The following is an 11,211-nucleotide window of genomic DNA, read 5'->3' as shown; positions in this document are numbered from 1 at the left end:
CTTAAAGTACGATCAAATTCATGATAATGAACATGGAATCATGTTACTGTTGACAAAGTTGTAACAATGGTCACAAAAGTCTGTAAAGTGTTGGTAGAAGTTAAGTGAAACCTTTTTTTTTCTAAATCCTGAAATATTTTGAGACTAACAAAGCTTTCTGCTTATTTATTGGGCGTGACCAGCGATCAATCGACCTGGAATTCCATTCACAGCTTTCCCATTTGACATTTCACAGGGTTTTGATAAAATCTTGGGGACCTCTTTCATACCATTACTTTTCTTGTCCTTAATTACGTTGACAATGTTGACAAACACACTGATAGGACAACTGTTTCTATCTACAATCCATAACATGCTGTTTCAAAATGTCTGTCAGCCGTCCGATGTCGAGTGATCAGAGACCTCTTCCACTAAACATGATATTATCAGAGTTTCCGGATATAATGAATATTACAAATTGTTACATCTACATTACGATCATCATTTAAAACAGAGATAATTGCATAATTTCTCAATCAGCGAAACAGATATAAGTTAAGCAATATCAAAACTGCATTAAGAGATTTTCAGGACATCGACACATGCAATCAACTCCGACATTTAATGCAGGCTTTTTGGTTACAACAGACATGTCATCAGATGATAGAAAATTAAAACTGATCTTCCAAATACAGGTAGTCTCTTAAACAACACAGTCAGTAAAGCAACTTTGAATCTAGTATCAGGAGTGTTCATAAAAAGGTGGTTTATACTCTCCGGCTTACCCTTGTCATACGCCTGTGTTTTTGAATACAAGCAAGTGCCTGTTTTATAACTGTACCGACAAATACAGCCCGACATGTACTTCAAGAAACAGCATGTTTTTGTAGTCGTGAAGTAACTGGAATGTAATGAAAGGCATTTCTAGATCTTTATCTACAAAATGTACCCGTACACTCGCCTGCTTCGCGATGGATGATAAAAATGTCAGCAAGGCTTCCATATCAATAAGCCTACGAAATGATCGAATGCCAAACTTACCATCATTTGCAAAGATGTGGAAGTGACAGTGTCATTATACATGACGTCTTATCATTTCTTATTTACTTGTTTGTTTTGGTTTTATCTGTCCCTTAATGACCAAGGTCCTTTTGAGACAGGGTATTCATGAAGGAACATGTGGCTACCCTACTGAACAACACACGGGAGGCCCGTCGCACGTCATTAGCAGCAATCTAGGTAAAGTGTTTTTCAAAAGGACGCAAATACGAAAGACAACACAGTCGGTCCGATCTTAGGTTTTCTAGAAACAGAAACCGCTAAGCGTTTCGAACAAAGAACCTTAGATTTTCACCCGTGGTGACGTCAGCTAACCTTTATAAATGAAATAACTAACCTCTTATACTGAATGATCGACAGTCATCCACGAACATTTTTCATACAATAGCTGTCGATTCACATGAATAATAGGTTGAATTTGATATATAGACACAGACAGTCCTTATAACATTATAATATACAGAATAAAAAAATCCCATCTCTCGTCACAACATATCAAAGCATTCATTGACTAACTAATTGGAATCAAAATTTATCATTCAACTCATCAATATCTTATCGATTAGACCTACATTTGATTGATTATCGATTATTGTTTTGATTATTTTAATCATTTTACACGATCATTATATATATATATATATATATAAAAGGATGGTAGGTACTAAGTCCTACCCTCGGTTTACACGATCAGTAGGGATGGTAGGTACTACGCCTCGGTTTACACGATCAGTAGGGATTAGGATTTACACGATCAGCCCTCGGTTTACACGATCATAGGCCTTGGTCTAGGGGATATTCTAACCCTCGACACGATCAGTAGGGATAGGTAGGTATTTTACACGATATCTTACTAGTTTACACGATCAGGCCAATAGGTTTACACGATCAGTCTTTGAAATTGCAGACTCGATTTTAATACACGATCAGTAGGGATGGTAGGTAACCTTTTACACGATCAGTAGGGATGGTGAAACTATTAACGATCAGTAGGGATGGTAAGGCATATATATATATATATATATATAAAAGATGGTGTACTATTTTATATACAAATCAGTAGGGATGGTAGGTACTACCCCTCGGTTTACACGATCAGTAGGGATGGTAGGTACTACCCTCCGGTTTACACGATCAGTAGGGATGGTAGGTACTATCCCTCGGTTTACACGATCAGTAGGGATGGTAGGTACTACCCCTCGGTTTACACGATCAGTAGGGATGGTAGGTACTACCCCTCGGTTTACACGATCAGTAGGGATGGTAGGTACACGATCAGTAGGGATGGTAGGTACTATCCCTCGGTTTACACGATCAGTAGGGATGGTAGGTACTACCCCTCGGTTTACACGATCAGTAGGGATGGTAGGTACTATCCCTCGGTTTACACGATCAGTAGGGATGGTAGGTACTACCCCTCGGTTTACACGATCAGTAGGGATGGTAGGTACTACCCCTCGGTTTACACGATCAGTAGGGATGGTAGGTACTACCCCTCGGTTTACACGATCAGTAGGGATGGTAGGTACTATCCCTCGGTTTACACGATCAGTAGGGATGGTAGGTACTATCCCTCGGTTTACACGATCAGTAGGGATGGTAGGTACTACCCGATCCCCCTCGGTTTACACGATCAGTAGGGATGGTAGGTACACGATCAGTAGGGATGGTAGGTACTATCCCTCGGTTTACACGATCAGTAGGGATGGTAGGTACTACCCCTCGGTTTACACGATCAGTAGGGATGGTAGGTACTATCCCTCGGTTTACACGATCAGTAGGGATGGTAGGTACTTACACGATCAGTAGGGATGGTAGGTATTATCCCTCGGTTTACACGATCAGTAGGGATGGTAGGTACTATCCCTCGGTTTACACGATCAGTAGGGATGGTAGGTACTATCCCTCGGTTTACACGATCAGTAGGGATGGTAGGTACTACCCCTCGGTTGACACGATCAGTAGGGATGGTAGGTACTATCCCTCGGTTTACACGATCAGTAGGGATGGTAGGTACTACCCCTCGGTTTACACGATCAGTAGGGATGGTAGGTACTATCCCTCGGTTTACACGATCAGTAGGGATGGTAGGTACTACCCCTCGGTTTACACGATCAGTAGGGATGGTAGGTACTACCCCTCGGTTTACACGATCAGTAGGGATGGTAGGTACTACCCCTCGGTTTACACGATCAGTAGGGATGGTAGGTACTACCCCTCGGTTTACACGATCAGTAGGGATGGTAGGTACTATCCCTCGGTTTACACGATCAGTAGGGATGGTAGGTACTACCCCTCGGTTTACACGATCAGTAGGGATGGTAGGTACTATCCCTCGGTTTACACGATCAGTAGGGATGGTATGTACTACCCCTCGGTTTACATGATCAGTAGGGATGGTAGGTACTACCCCTCGGTTTACACGATCAGTAGGGATGGTAGGTACTACCCTCCAGTTTACACGATCATTAGGGATGGTAGGTACTACCCCTCGGTTTACACGATCAGTAGGGATGGTAGGTACTACCCCTCGGTTTACACGATCAGTAGGGATGGTAGGTACTACACACGATCAGTAGGGATGGTAGGTACTACCCCTCGGTTTACACGATTAGTAGGGATGGTAGGTACTACCCTATCAGTAGGGATGGTAGGTACTATCCCTCGATTTACACGATCAGTAGGGATGGTAGGTACTACCCCTCGGTTTACACGATCAGTAGGGATGGTAGGTACTATCCCTCGGTTTACACGATCAGTAGGGATGGTAGGTACTACCCCTGGTGTACACGATCAGTAGGGATGGTAGGTACTATCCCTCGGTTTACACGATCAGTAGGGATGGTAGGTACTATCCCTCGGTTTACACGATCAGTAGGGATGGTAGGTACTATCCCTCGGTTTACACGATCAGTAGGGATGGTAGGTACTATCCCTCGGTTTACACGATCAGTAGGGTGGTAGGAAGTATCCCTCGATTTACACGATCAGTAGGGATGGTAGGTACTATCCCTCGGTGTACACGATCAGTAGGGATGGTAGGTACTACCCTCCGGTTTACACGATCAGTAGGGATGGTAGGTACAACCCCTCGGTTTACACGATCAGTAGGGATGGTAGGTACTACCCCTCGGTTTACACGATCAGTAGGGATGGTAGGTACTATCCCTCGGTTTACACGATCAGTAGGGATGGTAGGTACTACCCCTCGGTTTACACGATCAGTAGGGATGGTAGGTACTACCCCTCGGTTTACACGATCATTAGGGATGGTAGGTACTACGGTTTACACGATCAGTAGGGATGGTAGGTACAACCCCCGGTGTACACGATCAGTAGGGATGGTAGGTACTATCCCTCGGTTTACACGATCAGTAGGGATGGTAGGTACTATCCCTCGGTTTACACGATCAGTAGGGATGGTAGGTACTATCCCTCGGTTTACACGATCAGTAGGGATGGTAGGTACTACCCTCCGGTTTACACGACTTCGGTTTACACGATCAGTAGGGATGGTAGGTACTACCCCTCGGTTTACACGATCAGTAGGGATGGTAGGTACTATCCCTCGGTTTACACGATCAGTAGGGATGGTAGGTACTATCCCTCGGTTTACACGATCAGTAGGGATGGTAGGTACTATCCCTCGGTTTACACGATCAGTAGGGATGGTAGGTACTACCCCTCGGTTTACACGATCAGTAGGGATGGTAGGTACTACCCCTCGGTTTACACGATCAGTAGGGATGGTAGGTACTACCCCTCGGTTTACACGATCAGTAGGGATGGTAGGTACTACCCCTCGGTTTACACGATCAGTAGGGATGGTAGGTACTATCCCTCGGTTTACACGATCAGTAGGGATGGTAGGTACTACCCCTCGGTTTACACGATCAGTAGGGATGGTAGGTACTATCCCTCGGTTTACACGATCAGTAGGGATGGTAGGTACTATCCCTCGGTGTACACGATCAGTAGGGATTGTTATTCATATCCTTCATTCTCACATTGTTTTTCGTGTAAAGAGATTAATAATATCAGCAACCATCACCTATTATATCTGCAACAGAACCATAATTGGTTATACCCGAACGGTTATGTTGATGAAAGAAGACAGGTATGAAACATCATAGATATAGTAATGATCTATTTATAAACCGTGTTGGGAATCCCCTTCGGGAAAATGTACACGTACTTACACAAAAATAGTCTTTGTTCTATTTATATATCATTTGTTATATACATTATGCATACATGGTATATTAATTTACCATGTTACCGACTTCTGTTGTATGTTGCCTCGCACTAGCTGTTCACATTGGTCACTCCCTCTCGTAATACAAAGCGACATCTACGAGAATGATACATCATATCATCCTACCGATAGTGTAGCTCGTGGGTGCACGTGGCCTTGTCACTCCCTATAACGTCTCGCGACTGTATACACGTCTTATGAGAGGGAACCCGTTTCATAGTGTCATTGCTCTGGTATTTTTTTTTTCAGCATTTGTAAATAATTTTGATACATGATTGGCACTTGATTATAGGCACGGAAGCTAATTTTGTCTTCACGAAATCATTTATATTTAGTGTCTGGGGCTCGATAAAAGACGCTGGGTAACCAAAAGTATTCATCACCTTCTGGACATTCTTTCACATAACTGTCTTCCTGAATAATGATTTTTAAATAAAAAATGTCGTTTTCCCACAAGTATACCGATACATTATCTGACTTCAGTTTGACATCAGTTTTCATTAAATATGCCTTAAATAAAAACAGGTTTGGTTTATTGTTAATATGCGACTTATTAACAGGCAGGGTCATTTGTAGGAGTTCTAGAGTTGGATGGTGGAGGAAAGCCGGATTTCCCGGAGAAAAAACCGCCGGCCTGTAACCAGTACGTGGAGAATTCCCCTCTAGGTCTCGAACCTGCGACCTAGACGTGGAGGGAGTTAAAGACGGTTAAACTCCCTCCCCCTTCTTTTTTTTCTTGAAAACGGTTAAACGCTTTAACCACACGACCTCCGCGGCTCTGTTGAAGAAGGTCTTGTACCAGTAGTTTTCTTTCGTCACAACATAGATAAAATAGAAGACATCCTTGACAAAGAAATGAAGAAATATTAGAATATTTCTGTCGAACAGTAGCGCCGAGGATGCGACTGTGACTAAAGATGGTTGTGTAATGTAACATTACGTGCGTTCTTTTATCAAATGTTTCCCGGCTGAGTGACCATGACAGTGTGTAAAACCATCTTGTGAGATGACATTGTATAATTAGGTTTTCATTTTCTCTATATATACATTGAACTATTTTGAATTATGATGGAATTGTGCCTCTACAACAATGACCAAGAGTTAAGGAAAACGGGCTTTAAAAACAACCTCACAATACCAACATGCGAAAATAATCGTAATTAAGCCCTAATTCAATAAAACTGGGGTAAGATACGAACAAATGAACGATTTACACGGACACTCTGAAATTAATAACAAAGAGAATAAGACCAGGTCTTCCGGAAGGGTATGCGTCTTCTGCTTCATCAATGACACCCGCCATGTAAATGTCCAAATTAGTAGAAAAAGGACGGATAAAAAAGGAGTCGCCAGGCATACTTACCCACATCAAACAAATACCCGCTGTTTTAAAATACGTAGCTCAAGCCTCTAGTAAAAAACATATCAGTCAGGGGAACATTTTCGAGTCACTACAAAATTTCAGTTATGAATTGTTGAACACAATCGTCATTAAACATAGTTGGGTCAACAATTCAGATGTTACAGCATTTCTATTTCTCCGCCTTTTCATTTGTCGTTGTCATTTTATCTTTTTTCTATCTAAGTTGTTATAAAACGAAGCGAAACATTGATTTCAGTGTAGAATAATGTTGTGTCTTGTGGAATGGTGTTGTGTCGTGTTGAATGGTGTTGAGCCGTGTTGAAAGTTTGTTGTGTCCTGTTGAATGTTGTTGTGCCGAGTTGGATGGTGTTGTGCCGAGTTGAATGGTGTTGTGTCGTGTTGAATGGTTTTGTGTCTTGTTGAATGGTGTTGTGTCGTGTTGAATGGTGTTGTGTCGTGTTGAATGGTGTTGTGCCGAGTTGGATGGTGTTGAGCCGTGTTGAATGTTGTTGTGTCGTGTTGAATGGTGTTGTGTCGTGTTGAATGTTGTTGTGTCGTGTTGAATGTTGTTGTACCGTGTTGAATGTTGTTGTGTCGTGTTGAATGTTGTTGTACCGTGTTGAATGGTGTTTAGCTCTGTAGAATGGTTTTGTACCGTATTGAATGGTGTTAAGCTCTGTAGAATGGTGTTGTACCGTGTTGAATGGTGTTTAGCTCTGTAGAATGGTGTTGTACCGTGTTGAATGGTGTTTAGCTCTGTAGAATGGTGTTGTACCGTGTTGAATGGTGTTGATACTTGCTGAACCACAAATATTCTTCAGGAAGTCAAGTTTACACGATGGCTAAGCAACAATACAATTATCTCACGACAACATGAAATATCGTTTCTTTATTAACAAACCGTGCGGGTGTTATGTGTTTGTAGACAAGACAAATTGCAATTTTCTGACTAGTAAACATCACAAAACATTACATGATACAGTATAAAAATAAACGCTGTGATCATTTGATCTATGTTGTGTTCCTGGTTAATTGCCACTACTGTAGATAGTGAACGCATCATCTGACGGTGGAAAGTACTTTGAAATCTCACACCGAATGCTGATTTGGATTTACCAGTTTTGCCGAGGTTCCGTAAACACATTACTCAAATTTACTGATAGTTTAACTGACGAAGCTCGCATTGTCTGATTTCAAATCAAATGATAGACGTCTAGCTGTGCAGAATGAACTATTATAACATTGTTGTTGTGATGCGGGGAACCGTATATAGAATATTTTCAAATAAGAAATGGCATCGATAAAAAATATTTCAAGTTGGATCTCGGAAAATCTAGCTTGTATGAAATGTCGAAATGGCAGTAGACAAATTCAAGAGGAAACGACGAGGGGGGATGAATGATTGATGTAAGTAAATGTTTAACTATTCTAATCACTATTTCAACTGTCCATTATATCATCATTCCATTAGATTTTAAAAGAAAGAATACGAAAGAATCATATTTGTGTCCGTCCTAACGAAAAAATTCATGTAATTCATGCTGGCGAGGAATATTTTGTTAAAAAAAAGAAAATGTTATTTTTGACAGGTTCGGTCGAACAAACAAACTACCTCTCATCATGGGAAGGTTAGGTCGAACAAACTGCTTGATATAATAGGTAAGTTAAGCCGAACAGACCCAGAACTCGTTATAACGAGTAGGTTAGGCCGAACAGAACCAGAACTCGTTATAACGAGTAAGTTAGGCTGAACAGACCCAGAACTCGTTATAACGAGTAAGATAGGCCGAATAGACCCAGAACTCGTTATAACGAGTAGGTTAGGCCGAACAGACCCATAAATCGTTATAACGAGTAGGTTAGGCTGAACAGACCCAGAACTCGTTATAACGATTAAGATAGGCCGAATAGACCCAGAACTCAATATAACGAGTAGGTTAGGCCGAATAGACCCAGAACTCGTTATAACGAGTAGGTTAGGCCGAACAGACCCATAAATCGTTATAACGAGTAGGTTAGGCCGAACAGACCCAGAACTCGTTATAACGAGTAGGTTAGGCCGAACAGACCCAGAACTCGTTATAACGAGTAGGTTAGGCCGAACAGAACCAGAACTCGTTATAACGAGTAAGTTAGGCTGAACAGAACCAGAACTCGTTATAACGATTAAGATAGGCCGAATAGACCCAGAACTCGTTATAACGAGTAGGTTAGGCCGAACAGACCCATAAATCGTTATAACGAGTAAGTTAGGCTGAACAGACCCAGAACTCGTTATAACGAGTAAGATAGGCCGAACAGACCCAGAACTCAATATAACGAGTAGGTTAGGCCGAACAGAACCAGAACTCGTTATAACGAGTAAGGTAGGCCGACCAGACCCCGAACTCGTTATAACGAGTAAATTAGGCCGATCAGACCCAGAACTCGTTATAACGAGTAAGATAGGCCGAACAGACCCAGAACTCAATATAACGAGTAGGTTAGGCCGAACAGACCCATAAATCGTTATAACGAGTAAATTAGGCCGAACAGAACCAGAACTCGTTATAACGAGTAGGTTAGGCCGAACAGACCCAGAACTCGTTATAACGAGTAAGATAGGCCGAACAGATCCAGAACTCAATATAACGAGTAGGTTAGGCCGAACAGAACCAGAACTCGTTATAACGAGTAGGTTAGGCCGAACAGACCCAGAACTCAATATAACGAGTAAATTAGGCCGAACAGACCCAGAACTCGTTATAATGAGTAAGTGAGATAATACAGATTAACAACTCGTAATTATGGATATGTTCGGTTGAACATATCAACAACTTGTTATCCATAATGTGCTAAACAGACAGTTGCACTCTTTGCTTAAGACATATATATATATATATATATATATATATATATATACATATATCTATATACCAATCCGACAAATTCCATTCCTTGTATAATTGCAAAGTTATGTCGAACAGAAAAGCTGGTCTTGTGGGGATGGGTAGGTGAGATCAAGTTGAAAACAAATACTGCACACGTATTAGATGTAGTATAGATAAGTACATTTCCTGTCTACAACACCATTGTCTGTTATTACTAAATACAATAGGCATTTCTCGCGACCATATGATCCCGTGTTACTGATCTGATAGATTATGTCGGAATGTCAGACACAGAAGGCAACATCTCGGACCTTTAGGAAACAATAGTGTTATTAATAGTACATGTTTTACACATGGTGTTGCCATGTTTCATTATATAATCACACAGCTCTAGTCACCCTGTCATTGTGATCTCCAAGATCTACAACGTCGCCATTTTTTCTTGTCTGTTACAGTACGGGTCACCGAATAGAAACAATAAATAATAGATATAATATTAACTTATCTGTGTCGACCAAATATATATTGTCTTTACAATTTGAAAATGTCAGCATGATTTAAAACCGTCATCAAACGGTTCCAGAGATTTACAGATGTAGAAAAATATATTGTTCTGCTTTATGACTAAATGTTAAGCTCTCTCGACTATAATTGTAATACTAAGCTTTTTAGAAGAATTACTGTAATTATAAGCTCTCTCTATTAGATCTCTGTAAGAATAAACTCTCTGAAGGATGACTGTAAGGATAAGCTCTCTGAAGGATGACTGTAATACTAAGCTTTTTAGAAAAATTGCTGTAATTCTACGCTTGCAGGAATCACATGACCAGCCACCATGAAACTTTAAAACAGATGTACACATTGTATTTCATATAGAAAACAGACTTACAGTAAACACCCTCTTAATTATCAACAATATCTTTTAGGAATCTCCTTCATTTCAGTTCAAAAGATGCTGTCCAGAAATGGAAAGTTCAAAATAAGGAAAATGATATCATAACTAGGTGCTATTGGTTTTACTGTAGGAATAATAATTAGATTTTTACAACTGGTGTAATAAATATGTCCCCGTGTCCTTCATTTCAGAACCCGTTTGTGTAATGGACAGTAAAACTTCATGTTTATTTTAAGTCAAGGCACCGTCAGTATAAGTTCTCTGTAACATATTGCGGTATACTCATAGATTCAATCAATTTCATTGGTTTCAGAGTATCCCAAGGGTATGTCAGTAATGTGGTGAACGAATTATCGCTAATTTAAGATATTGTCACCAAGATATTGTGTAACCAAGATATTGCCTCACCAAGATATTGTCACAAAGATATTGTCTCACTAAGATACTGTGTCATCAAGATATTGTCACCAAGATATTGTGTCACCAAGATATTGTGTCACCAAGATATTGTCTCACCAATATATTGTCTCACCAAGATATTGTGTAACCAAGATATTGTGTAATTGTCTCACCAAGATATTGTGTAACCAAGATATTGTCACCAAGATATGTCACAAAGATACTGTCTCCCAAAGATATTGTCACACCAAGATATTGTGTAACCAAGATATTGTGTAACCAAGATATTGTCACCAAGATACTGTCTCACCAAGATATTGTGTAACCAAGATATTGTTACCAGGATATTGTCACCAAGATACTGTCTCACCAAGATATTGTCTCACCAAGA

Source organism: Ylistrum balloti, unplaced genomic scaffold, assembly GCF_031769215.1.
Source record: "Ylistrum balloti isolate Yb309-2 unplaced genomic scaffold, AGI_CSIRO_Ybal_v1 Utg369680, whole genome shotgun sequence".
In the NCBI taxonomy this organism is placed as follows: Eukaryota; Metazoa; Mollusca; class Bivalvia; order Pectinida; family Pectinidae; genus Ylistrum; species Ylistrum balloti.
Note: the sequence above shows the minus strand (reverse complement) of the source record.